A 5,640-nucleotide genomic window follows, 5' to 3' on the forward strand; every position below is an offset into this window, starting at 1 on the left:
GGAGCATCAGTTCTGCAGAGATGTCCCCCAATGTGGGCAGGTACAACCTGCCAGCACCTCAGGCGTGCTCTGATGTCATAGCATAGGTTACTCTGGGGCCTTGTTTGGCACTTACACATGTACAGCCTAGCAATGCAGGAGGGCTAACTTGCTGGGTCCTAACCAATGGGGATGGAGACCAATGGATACATGCTCCTACCATTTCCTGCTTACATGGCCAGTTCTCAGGGTCGTTTCATGAGATTCCTCAGAATATTCCTTAGGAGGGCACACTGGTCCATTGCAGTGCACCTTGAAAACTCATCCTTGTATTGGCTTTCTTCCTTCCCTGTTTCACTTAACTGGCACACAATGCTTTGTCTCAGGTTCTGCTTTCAGGGAACCCAAGATGCAAAAGTTGGGACTGGAATTTTGAAGTGAGTTCACCTGTCAGAGGTAGTAAGGACCCCGTTATTGGTGGTAGGTGGAGAGGTGATACGTGGCCAGCAATGTCTCAAGTATTAATACCCATGGTGGACTGGTATGGGGTGAGGGCAGAGGCTAAGTATTGGATTGTGGTAGCTGTGGTCCTGAAGCAGTATGGGAGCTCTGGTATTTTAAAGATTGAGGTGGCTGGGATTTTAGACTGCTTTGGGATATTTAGAAAAAGAAAATAAAATGACAGACTCAGGTCAGTGAATTATCAACACAGGAACTGTTGTCTAAGATTAAGAGATTGCTGTATGGGAGTATTTCAGGAGACTCTTTCCTGTATATTGTGCTGAAATTCTGATACTCAAGGTCACTCTCCAAGCCAACTACCTAGACCCACTGAGATGCTGGCCAAAGGGGAGAGAAGCCTGAATAGGTGATGGAGGAGGAAGATGAAGATAATTATGGTCTTGGGATCAGATGCAACAGCAGCAACTGTTTTTGCAGAGATTGTGTCTGGCCACCAACTTGCAGGGGACTCTCTATGTTAGAGGGAATATAAAGCGGAGGGGTCACAACCAAGTGCAAGAAATGGGTGGTGGTACATATCTCCTGGGCAACACTCCAAATCCTCTTTCTTATGTCACTACTGTGTTCCCCAGTTCTGTGCAGGCTTCGAGCAGCTTTGGGTGGGTGCAGCCTGACAGATACCAGCCTTGTGCTATGACCCTTTCATTTATCTCTTACCAGAGTGTCCTGATACCACACCAGGGAAACCAGATCAATGCTCAGACACAGATAACTCACAAGTATTAATAGGAGGGAATCGATATGTGCGGGGCCACCCTTGGCCAGTGGGGAGAGGAATTGATGGAAAAATGCTTTCCTTTTCCTTTCTGGTTTGGAGTTGAAATTTATAAGGTCCTTCAGAAACCCTGGTGGCTCAGTTGGTAAAGAATCTACCTGCCATGTAGGAGACCCTGGTTCGATTCCTGAGTTGGGAAGATCTACTAGAGAAGGGATAGGCTACCCACTCCAATATCCTTTGGCTTCCCTGGGCTCAGATGGTAAAGTATCTGCCCACAATGTGGGAGATCTTGGTTCAGTCCCTGAGTTGGGAAGATCCCCTGGAGAAGAGAATGGAAACCCACTCCAGTATTCTTGCCTGGAGAATTTCATGGACAGAGGGGCCTGGCGGGCCTCCATATGGTCCATGGGGTCACAAAGAGTTGGATACAATTGAGCCAACTCACTTCACTTCAGGAACCTGGTGAGAGTGGAAGCTAGTCACCCATAACAGTAGTCAATCTGATGATGCCTCCCAGTTGTTCCTTTCCCTCCACTATTCTCTCCTCCATCTGTACTCCTGTTCCCTGAGATCACTTTTTCAAACAAACTACTTCCCTGGTGGCTCAGACTGTAAAGCATCTGCCTACAATGTGGGAGATCCAGGTTCAATCCCTGGGTTGGGAAGATCCCCTGGAGAAGGAAATGGCAACCCACTCCAGTATTCTTGCCTGGAAAATCCCATGGATGGAGGAGCCTGGTGGGCTACAGACCATGGGGTTGCAAAGAGTTGGACACAACTGAGCGACTTCACTTTTACTTTTCACTTCACTTAAGCCTTTGTCTCAGTTTCTGGTTTTGGGAGAACCCAGACAAAGACCGGAGAAGGCAATGGCACCCCACTCCAGTACTCTTGCCTGGAAAGTCACATGGACGGAGGAGCCTGGTGGGCTGCAGTCCATGGGGTCGCGAAGAGTCGGACATGACTGAGCGACTTCCCTTTCACTTTTCACTTTCATGCATTGGAGAAGGAAATGGCAACCCACTCCAGTGTTCTTGCCTGGAGAATCCCAGGGATGGGGGAGCCTGGTGGGCTGCCGTCTATGGGGTTGTACAGAGTCAGACATGACTGAAGTGACTTAGCAGCAGCAGCAGCAGCAGACAAAGACAGGGAGGGAGAAAGTATTGATAGACGAGTGAGGGTATAAAATAAGGGAAGAAGCTGTAATCTGGTATAAACTGCAGGAGTATTTCAGGACATCAGAGCCTAATGTAGTAGTCTGATATCTCTAATAATGAAGATGACACATTTAGGCCACACACTTCCTTGTCAGAAAATCCTGTAACCAAAGAATGTAGTGGTTTTAGAGCTAGAAAGGTCCTGGAATCTTATTTTTAGTTTAACTCTTTTATTTTAAAGAAAAGGTAGTTTAGGCTGTGGATATATTCCAGGATATCTGATAAAAGGGATTTTCCAGTCAAACCATCCAGTACTAACCAAAATAATGATGAATATTCCCCAAAGTGTAAACTTATGTACCTGAGTCTTGAAGATAAAGGAGCAACCTAAGAGTCTTGAAGACAAGGAACAGGAAAAACAGGGTCAGATTCATTGAGGGCTATGTTCAGAAAGTACAGAAGGTGCAGATATTTTATAGAAAGAAGAAAACCTTTCCAGTAGAGGGAGAGTTCTCTTGGACTTGTTAAATTTTTGGCTGTGAAAGCAGGGAATAAATACATTTCTGCATGCCAAGTAATTGACATATTCAGCCGTGTGAGGTAGACATTATTATCTCCATCATACAGAGCAGGAAGTTGAGGCTCAGAGAGGTTAAGTGACTTTCTAAGATGAATTATAATCCAAATACTTTCAAAAATTAATTAATTATATTTTTGGTTGTGCTGAGTTTTCATTGCTGTACACAGGCTTTCCCTGGTTGCGGCGACTGGGGGCTACTCTTCATTGTGGAGCGTGGGCTTTTCGTTGCAGTGACTTCTCTTGTTGCGGAGCACAGGTTCTAGGCAGCGTGGGCTTCAGTGGCTGCAGCTCACAGGCTCTTGAGCACAGTCTCAGAAGTTGTGGTACACAGGCTTAGTTGCCCTAGGCATGTGGAATCTTCTGGGACCAGGGATCAAACCCGTGTCCTCTGCATTGGCAGGTGGGTTCTTATCCACTGTACCACTGGGAAAGTCCCCCAAATACTTTCGCATTCACATCACTCTATCTCCTCTTACAGAGGGGAGATCCAGTTTTCTCTGTCCTTAGCAGTTCTAGAGTTTCCAGGCAGCCTGGACAGGGCTGTAAGCAGAGTCCATCAGAGGGAGGAGGAGACCACTGATTATTCCTTGTGGTCCCTTCACCCCAAAGACTCTATGAAAGGAATTAATTCAATTTCACATTCAAGGCCAATGTAATAGGCCTAGTTTCTACCCTTTGATTCCCACTCCCAGCTAAAAGTTTTTACTAGATTGCTGGTGATAACCTGAAAATAATTTCACTGAAATGGAAAAGACAGTTCCTACCTAGAGTGAAAAACAAATTTTTTGCAGGCAAGGTAGTTGTATGAGTCAAAGTTGATAAATATATTTTTATGAATAGTGGTGAACTTAAAAAATAACATTCTTAGTGCTTTTGATAAGAAGTTCATTCATCCAGTTAATACATTTTCTTTTTTTTTTTTTTTGAGTGCCTAGAACTTATAGTGTTTTCTATGTTGGGAAATTGTCACACATGGCTATTTAAGTTTAAATTAATTAAAATTAAATTAATAAGAAAACTCAGTTTATCAGTCAGACTATCTTTATTCAAGTGCCCAAGTAGCCATATGTGTCTAGCAGCTACTGTATTGGCCAGAGAGGATGTGGAACATTTTCATCATCACAGAATATTCTACTGGACAGTTCTGGCTATGCTGGGCACAGGAAGGTAAGTTCTGGGGATACAGCAAATCAAATATGTGTGGTCCCTACTTCATGAGCTCCCACTTTAGCGAGGAGACCAAAATATGCAAATAAAATAATAATATATGGTAATTAATGCTCTTATTTTACCGAGTGCCATCACCTGAGAGATGTGAAGAAGCCACTGGCAGAGGGAACAGGTTCAAGCATCTTAACTTCCCATGTTTCAGAGAAGGGGAATAAAGAGGGTGTGAGGGCTTCGGACATCTGGGGAGAAAACTGGTCATCAAATGATACCACAAAATGGTGTTTGTGAGAGAACGGCATCATAGCAATATTTGAGAACAGAAGTTCTTTTTTTATTTGAAAAATTTTATTTATTTTCTATTGATATATGGGGCCTTCCCAGGTGACACAGTGGTAAGAATCCACCTGCTAATGCAGGAGATGCAAGAGATGCAGTTTCGATCCATGTTCGGGAAGATCTCCTAGAGTAGGAAATGGCAACCCACTTCAGTATTTTTGCCTGAAAAATTCCTTGGACAGGGGAGGCTGGTGGGAGACAGTCCATGGGTTTGCAAAGAGTCAGACATCTGAGTGAGCACATAGCATGTTGAAACATACTTGATTTACAATATTATGTTAATTACTGCTATATAGGTAAGTGATTCAGTTATACATATATACGTATATATATATTTATGTTATATATATGTAATGGGGCTTCACTGGTGGCTCAGATGGTAAAGAATCTGCATACAATACAGGAGACACAGGTTCAATCTCTGGGTTTGGAAGATGCCCTGGAGAAGGGAATGGATACCCACTCCAGTATTCTTGGAGAATTCCATGGCAGAGGAGCCTAGCAGGCTACAGTCCATAGGGTCTCAAAGAGTCAGTGAGCGACCAACACACACACTCACATGCATATATTATACATAAAAATGTATATACACATTCTTCTTTTGATATTCTTCCCCATAATGATTTATCATAGGATATGGACATGAGTTTGAGTAAACTCTGGAAGTTGGTGATGGACAGGGAGGCCTGGCGTGCTGCAGTTCATGGGGTCACAAAGAGTTGGACACGACTGAGCGACTAAACTGATTGAATATAGTTCTCTGCTATACAGTAGGACCTTGTTGTTGATCCATTCTTATAAGAACTTACATCTGCTAACTCCAATCTCCAACTCCATCTCTCCCTCAACCCTCTCCCCTTTGGCAACCACCTGTGGAGAACAATAGTTTTTAAATTTGGGAGCTGCTTGAGAATCACCTGAGGGCTTTTTAAAACAAAGACAGCTGAGCCTCACACCCTGAATTTCTGATTCAGTGGGTCTGGGGTGGGGTCTGATGTCAGCACTTCTAACAAGTTCCCAGGTGATAGGAATACTGTTGGTCAGGTGACTGCATTTTGAGAATCATTGATTATCAAAATGGATGAGACGTGAAAGCTCAGCAAGAGGGCATGGCTAACCTGAGTCTTGCAGCCAGTGAGTGATGAGACAGAAAAGGTAGAGAAGGTAAGAGAAGAGAG

This window comes from Bos grunniens, chromosome 10 (genome assembly GCF_055505025.1).
Source record: "Bos grunniens cultivar Pamir isolate PY7600 chromosome 10, Bosgru_T2T1.0, whole genome shotgun sequence".
NCBI classification, from domain to species: domain Eukaryota; kingdom Metazoa; phylum Chordata; class Mammalia; order Artiodactyla; family Bovidae; genus Bos; species Bos grunniens.